Genomic DNA, 8,276 nt, shown 5'->3' on the forward strand with positions numbered 1-8,276 from the left:
GTCGGCCCCGTTGCCTAGTCAACGCCATTTTACCTGCTGTTTGTTGTGCTAGCGGATTAGCCTCGCCTACTGTTTTTAGCTAGCTTTCCAAATTCAACACCTGTGATTACTGTATGCCTCGCTGTATGTCTCTCTCAGATGTCAATATGCCTTGTATACTGTTGTTCAGGTTAGTTATAATTGTTTTAGTTCACAATGGAGCCCCTAGACCCACTCTGCATACCCCTGTTACCTCCTTTGTCCCACCTCCCACACATGCGGTGACCTCACCCATTACAACCAGCATGTCCAGAGATACAACCTGTCTCATCATCACCCAGTGCCTGGGCTTACCTCCGCTGTACCCGCACCCCACCATACCCCTGTCTGTGCATTATGCCCTGAATATATTCTACCATGCCCAGAAACCTGCTCCTCTTATCCTCTGCCCCCAACGCTCTAGGCGACCAGTTTTGATAGCCTTTAGCCGCACCCTCATACTACTCCTTCTCTGTTCCGCGGGTGATGTGGAGGTAAACCCAGGCCCTGCATGTCCCCAGGTACCCTCATTTGTTGACTTCTGTGATCGAAAAAGCCTTGGTTTTATGCATGTCAACATCAGAAGCCTCCTCCCTAAGTTTGTTTTACTCACTGCTTTAGCACACTCTGCTAACCCTGATGTCCTTGCCGTGTCTGAATCCTGGCTCAGGAAGGCCACCAAAAATTCAGAGATTTCCATACCCAACTATAACATCTTCCGTCAAGATAGAACTACCAAAGGGGGCGGAGTTGCAGTCTACTGCAGAGATAGCCTGCAAAGTAATGTCATACTTTCCAGGTCCATACCCAAACAGTTCGAACTACTAATTTTGAAAATTACCCTCTCCAGAAATAAGTCTCTCACTGTTGCCGCCTGCTACCGCCACCCTCAGCTCCCAGCTGTGCCCTGGACACCATTTGTGAATTGATCGCCCCCATCTAGCTTCAGAGTTTGTTCTGTTAGGTGACCTAAACTGGGATATGCTTAACACCCCGGCAGTCCTACAATGTAAGCTAGATGCCCTCAATCTCACTCAAATCATCAAGGAACCCACCAGGTACAACCCTAAATCTGTAAACAAGGGCACCCTCATAGACGTCATCCTGACCAACTGGCCCTCCAAATACACCTCCGCTGTCTTCAACCAGGATCTCAGCGATCATTGCCTCATTGCCTGTATCCGCCACGGAGCCGCAGTCAAACGACCACCCCTCATCACTGTCAAACGCTCCCTAAAACACTTCTGTGAGCAGGCCTTTCTAATCGACCTGGCCCGGGTATCCTGGAAGGACATTGACCTCATCCCGTCAGTTGAGGATGCCTGGTCATTCTTTAAAAGTAACTTCCTCACCATTTTAGATAAGCATGCTCCGTTCAAAAATGCAGAACCAAGAACAGATACAGCCCTTGGTTCACTCCAGACCTGACTGCCCTCGACCAGCACAAAAACATCCTGTGGCGGACTGCAATAGCATCGAATAGCCCCGTGATATGCAACTGTTCAGGGAAGTCAGGAACCAATACACGCAGTCAGTCAGGAAAGCTAAGGCCAGCTTCTTCAGGCAGAAGTTTGCATCCTGTAGCTCCAACTCCAAAAAGTTCTGGGACACTGTGAAGTCCATGGAGAACAAGAGTACCTCCTCCCAGCTGCCCACTGCACTGAGGCTAGGTAACACGGTCTCCACCGATAAATCCACGATTATCGAAAGCTTCAATAAGCACTTCTCAACGGCTGGCCATGCCTTCCGCCTGGCTACTCCAACCTCGGCCAACAGCTCCGCCCCGCAGCTCCTCGCCCAAGCCTCTCCAGGTTCTCCTTTACCCAAATCCAGATAGCAGATGTTCTGAAAGAGCTGCAAAACCTAGATCCGTACAAATCAGCTGGGCTTGACAATCTGGACCCTCTATTTCTGAAACTATCTGCCGCCATTGTCGCAACCCCTATTACCAGCCTGTTCAACCTCTCTTTCATATCGTCTGAGATCCCCAAGGATTGAAAGCTGCCGCAGTCATCCCCCTCTTCAAAGGGGGAGACACCCTGGACCCAAACTGCTATAGACCTATATCCATCCTGCCCTGCCTATCTAAGGTCTTCGAAAGCCAAGTCAACAAACAGGTCACTGACCATCTCGAATCCCACCGTACCTTCTCCGCTGTGCAATCTGGTTTCCGAGCCGGTCACGGGTGCACCTCAGCCACGCTCAAGGTACTAAACGATATCATAACCGCCATCGATAAAAGACAGTACTGTGCAGCCGTCTTCATCGACCTCGCCAAGGCTTTCGACTCTGTCAATCACCATATTCTTATCGGCAGACTCAATAGCCTCGGTTTCTCGGATGACTGCCTTGCCTGGTTCACCAATTACTTTGCAGACAGAGTTCAGTGTGTCAAATCGGAGGGCATGCTGTCCGGTCCTCTGGCAGTCTCTATGGGGGTGCCACAGGGTTCAATTCTCGGGCCGACTCTTTTCTCTGTATATATCAATGATGTTGCTCTTGCTGCGGGCGATTCCCTGATCCACCTCTACGCAGACGACACCATTCTATATACTTTCGGCCCGTCATTGGACACTGTGCTATCTAACCTCCAAACGAGCTTCAATGCCATACAGCACTCCTTCCGTGGCCTCCAACTGCTCTTAAACGCGAGTAAAACCAAATGCATGCTTTTCAACCGATCGCTGCCTGCACCCGCATGCCCGACTAGCATCACCACCCTGGATGGTTCCGACCTTGAATATGTGGACATCTATAAGTACCTAGGTGTCTGGCTAGACTGCAAACTCTCCTTCCAGACTCACATCAAACATCTCCAATCGAAAATCAAATCAAGAGTCGGCTTTCTATTCCGCAACAAAGCCTCCTTCACTCACGCCGCCAAGCTTACCCTAGTAAAACTGACTATCCTACCGATCCTCGATTTCGGCGATGTCATCTACAAAATGGCTTCCAACACTCTACTCAGCAAACTGGATGCAGTCTATCATAGTGCCATCCGTTTTGTCACCAAAGCACCTTATACCACCCACCACTGCGACTTGTATGCTCTAGTCGGCTGGCCCTCGCTACATATTCGTCGCCAGACCCACTGGCTCCAGGTCATCTACAAGTCCATGCTAGGTAAAGCTCCGCCTTATCTCAGTTCACTGGTCACGATGGCAACACCCATCCGTAGCACACGCTCCAGCAGGTGTATCTCACTGATCATCCCTAAAGCCAACACCTCATTTGGCCGCCTCTCGTTCCAGTACTCTGCTGCCTGTGACTGGAATGAACTGCAAAAATCGCTGAAGTTGGAGACTTTTATCTCCTCACCAACTTCAAACATCAGCTATCCGAGCAGCTAACCGATCGCTGCAGCTGTACATAGTCTATTGGTAAATAGCCCACCCATTTTCACCTACCTCATCCCCATACTGTTTTTATACTGTTTTTTTATTTTATTTATTTATTTACCTTTCTGCTCTTTTGCACACCAATATCTCTACCTGTACATGACCATCTGATCATTTATCACCCCAGTGTTAATCTGCAAAATTGTATTATTCGCCTACCTCATGCCTTTTGCACACATTGTATATAGACTGCCCATTTTTTTTTTTTTCTACTGTGTTATTGACTTGTTAATTGCTTACTCCATGTGTAACTCTGTGTTGTCTGTTCACACTGCTATGCTTTATCTTGGCCAGGTCGCAGTTGCAAATGAGAACTTGTTCTCAACTAGCCTACCTGGTTAAATAAAGGTGAAATAAAATAAAAAAAAACAGAGAAACATCAAAACGGCTTTAAAAGCCGCATCACTCCGTAGACATATTTGTCAGGTCCATATTGCACACACCCACAGGGGACTTCTTTTCATTTTGAAGACATTTTAAAACAACATGTTTTTTCTTATGTTACTAAAGTCCTTTATTTTTGACACAAAAGTTCAAATATGTTTTTTCATATACAGTCTGTACCTCTCCACGAGAGATTACTTCAACCATTACAACCTTTCTCTCTGCTTCATTTTGACATCACCTAAAGAGCTGGGCAAAGTGTTAAAAATGAAATAGACAAAATCAGGTATAACAGTTGATATTTATTGATCTCTTTCTGGCCTGGAAAGAACCATGGTAGACTTAATGGTACATCTAGGCTTTTCCTATATATGTACAACAGTACAATGACAGAGTGTCCTGTAGGTTGTCGTGGTGACCCATCTAGTTGGTGTTGTCCTTGGTATGCTCCATGATGGCCATCAGAGCCAGCCAAGTCTCCTTGGCAGTAGGAAGGATCTGGTTAGCTGGCAGGATGAAACCATAGCGACCGGTGTCTCTCAGCTCAAAGGTGTAGGAGTACTTGACGCCCTGGTTGTAGGTCCAATCAATGGTACCACCACTAGCCTGATCTGGAATTGACAAGAAAAAAGGGAATTGACAATAGTTTCTGTCTTAATGTCACAGAGTATATAACAGCATTGTTTATATTATTCAGATGGAGTGTGCTCATGTTGATAGACCGTGGTGGACTAGTGTGGACTGGAATGGCATGCGATGGGATCCATTTAAAGCAATGAATAGGTTAAGCCGGTGTTTGACACTTACAGATGGTGTTGATTATGCTGCCGTATCTGTAGGAGGTTCCGTACAGGGAAGCCAGATCAGTGATAGCCTTCCTGGCCAGGTTGTGCTGTGGGCAGATAATAAAAGTAACCTAATGTTAAAGTACCCTGTTGGAGCCTCCCTTCCCCTGGTGAGGCCACATGTAGTGGAGAATGCAGGCAGGGTGCCGCCTATAGGCACGGATGCCACAAGTTGTTACCAAACATGTTATGTTACCAAAGACAATTAGTTGATGGATGCTGAACTCACCAGCTCGCTCTCGTCCTTGCAGGGGGTCCTGGTGTAACCATAGGGGTAGAGGAGCATCTGGGAATAGGAATGGATGGACACGAAAGCCTGCAGGTTGCCATGAGACTTGACAAAGTCCACGATGGACTTGACCTCAGACTCAGAGTGAGCCTTGGATCCACGGTAAGTCTCAGAGCAGGGGCTGTCACTGGCACCGGGACCTTCCAAAGATAGAGGGGATAGACAAAAGGACAAAAGGATAAAAGAGATTAGTGCCAGACTAAAAAATAACAATGCACATTTTCCACAGTAAAATACTGTCTCACCAGGTGCAAGGAGATACCTCTTTATTTGACATTTTTTTAATAGATTTGGTCTCTTATTGAGTTTGTGACATCTGAATCTTTTGTATTTGAGTGAACATTTAAGTGAACTGGAAAATATACCTCCAAAACCAGCATCCCAGTTTCTGTTGGGGTCAGTTCCAATGCAGGAAGAGCCAGGGTTGGGCTTCCTGGTCTTACGCCACATACGGTTCTGTGGAACATGAAAGGTTGATGAAGTCAGAGAGAAGTCAAATGACAAAACAGGATACAACATTGAGATTTGTGAAAGTTAGATTCGATAGTTGATATTCGGTACAGATGTAGGATCTTAATTTGATCACCCTGTAGCAGGAGAACTTTTAAAATGTGCAGTGTATTTGAGGTTTGAAAAGACTTCTGAAGTTTAATTTCCACTTTGACATTTCAGATTTGATTTGCGATTGCAAAAAATGCATCAACCCTTACAAAATTGTCCATTAATTATAATCCACATTATAATTCAAATGTCCTGCTGCTGCAGGATTATTTTCATGCTGTAGCAAACTGGCTCAAATTAAGATCTCACATATGTACAAGAGATTCAGATCACGCACACGTGTAACATGGAGTTAATAATCAAAGAGGTGGAGCGATATAACGTGATGTAAACACAATGTAACATTTAGTAATCATAGCGATCAAGTACGGAACATTAACCTAAAATGTACCGTAAATGACACATTTTCTGTTGTGAGCGACTCACGCTAGTGTGGGTGTAGTAGTAGCCGTCAGGGTTGGTCACAATCTCCAGGAAGATGTCCATCTTGTCCAGGATGGCGGTGAGGGCGGCGTCACGTCCGTAGTCGGTCACAATCTGGACATGGAAACAGAAATCTTACATGATGACTGCTCATACATAGTGAGTAATAGTGGGAGTGATACAGTGGTTTGGTGAACAGATGCGTAGATGAAGAGAGGGGAAAGGTTTAAAGACTGTCAGGGAGTTAGCGCTGATGCACCTTCTTGGCGAACCAGGTGCCGCTAGCCTGTGTCACCCATTCCCTGGAGTGGATTCCAGTGTCAAGCCAGATACCAGGTTTGTTGGTTCCACCAGTGCTAAACTAGAAAATAGAGAAGGGGGGGGGGGGGGGGGTGTAATGAACATCTACCGTAATCCTCAAATACTGTAAACTTGAGACATTTAACATACAACCGAGCACTTAATTAACATGTACCAAAAAATGGTGTCTCATCCAGGATCAGGCAAAGACTAGGCTTGTATGTCTCTATTAGATGTATATTTCACGTGTAAAGAGTACTCGTTAGTTATATGACAAGGCCCACTGTGGTCAGGCACTTACCTTGAGCACATTCAGGGGCGTCCCTGGTAGCTCTGGCCAATCACAATCTTGCTAACCAGGTTGGGATTCTCAGCCACCAGCATGTCCTGGAAAGCGTAGATCTGGAGAGAGAGAAAGAGAGATGTTACAGTCAACTCAAACAATATTCTAGGTGTCATGTCAGACCATGTCACTGTGATGTCACTCTTATGTGGATCTTATGATAACAGTCTTAATAGTGTCTGCCTGAATGTGTGCTGCTCTGAGTGGTCATGTGAAATGGGCTGTCCCATTTCTCCTTGCCGCTTGCGTTTCGGGATACAGAACTTACGTCGGCTATGGTGTGGTAGTTGGAGTAGTCGTAGTCATCACTGGTTCTGGGGGCAGTGGCGCGGGCAGAACTCAGCATCTGCTCCTTCTCCTCATCCAGCATAACCTGTGGGCAAAAGGGAGGTCAAAAGTCACGACAAGGCTTATTCAACCATCGTATTTATTTACTGTAAGTCACGACATGGATTTACACATTTCAAGATCAGCCAAGACGAAGTAAGACGGAAGTAATCACCCTGACCTCAGTCACTTTCTCCCTGACACAGAAAGCAGTCCTACCTGCAGGTCCTTGATCATGATGAAGTACTCAATGTCCTCGGTCTCCAGGAAGGCCTTGACGGTCTGCAGGCTGGTGAAGGGAACTCTGATGTCCACAGAAGTGGGGAGGTCAGTGGTCTCCATCCACACATCCAACTTGGACATAGGAGAGGAATGGCACGTTAGGTCAACAAACCAACACAAATGGGCCGGTCTCCCAGACACAGATTAAGCCTAGTCCTGGACTAAAATGTTTGCCGATATAAGTGTTTTGAGCAGCTATAGTGAAAGGGAAATGGCCTGGTCAAGGCTCTACAGTGATGATTATCATGTCACATACCTGGAGATATTCCATCTCAGACAGATCCTTCAGAAGAGTGAGCTGGACCTCATCCCTCGCAGTGATACGAAGTACCTGGTCCCTACAAAGACAGGAGAACCACTCAGCTTTCAACAACTATGCTTGGAGTTGAGAAAGGGAGAGAAAAAAGTTACCCAACAAAGACTGTGGCTAAATGCCTGCTTACAGCATAACTTACAGTTTTTGTCACCATTAACCATAAGCTTTGCTTCCTCTTTACAGTTATCATGGTAAATATTATCTTTCCGTCCCCCATGAGTAGTCATTTCTAACGATTCAGTTGAAGTGAGGATTGAAAAGTAATAAAGCCTGACTGTCGTTCAGTCTAAAGAGGCAACTCATGTCTCCAGAATCACAGGGGCAAGCATGACATATGGCATTATTACCCTTCCTATGGTTCCTCAATCTTTACATAGCAACTACTGGTGATATATCAAACATGACATCAAATAGAATTGGACAGTTTTACAAAAAGTTGTACCATTGGTGTGTCCACTCACCCCTCAAAAGTCTCCTTGCCGAAAACGGCCACAAACAGCGCAGTCAAAACGAGCAGCCCCTTCATCGTTGCCTATGGAGTAGAGCCACAGGCAGTAGCCTCCACCTTTTATGCTACGCACCAGATCACATGACCAAACCACGACCTTGCTTAAGGGTACTTACGTGTTATGCCTGCTGCTTTGCTTCCCACGCTACCTCGAAGATATTTGGAAGTACCAGACGGCTGGTTTCTGCACCTTTTGCATCAGTGTCTGATCTCCGTCCACTAGCTTCATGTTTCACCTCTGAGCTCATGTTTCGGTCTGATCATATAAAAGAACTCACCAAC

The 8,276-nt window shown here is 46.2% G+C and overlaps 1 pseudogene across 1 annotated transcript; it reads right to left on the reverse strand.

The window, feature by feature from the left end:
• Positions 1-4,082: 4,082 nt before the first annotated feature.
• LOC115109666 (carboxypeptidase A1-like) lies at positions 4,083-8,055 on the reverse strand (annotated as a pseudogene). The gene is made up of 11 exons (XR_010461139.1): positions 7,948-8,055; positions 7,427-7,508; positions 7,108-7,242; positions 6,830-6,934; positions 6,520-6,620; positions 6,178-6,279; positions 5,922-6,032; positions 5,300-5,390; positions 4,875-5,074; positions 4,608-4,692; positions 4,083-4,411 (listed from the first exon to the last, which is right to left on the reverse strand). The product of XR_010461139.1 is annotated as a carboxypeptidase A1-like (transcript).
• Between the last annotated feature and the right edge of the window lie 221 nt (positions 8,056-8,276).

The sequence above is a fragment of the Oncorhynchus nerka genome, linkage group LG25 (genome assembly GCF_034236695.1).
Source record: "Oncorhynchus nerka isolate Pitt River linkage group LG25, Oner_Uvic_2.0, whole genome shotgun sequence".
NCBI classification, from domain to species: domain Eukaryota; kingdom Metazoa; phylum Chordata; class Actinopteri; order Salmoniformes; family Salmonidae; genus Oncorhynchus; species Oncorhynchus nerka.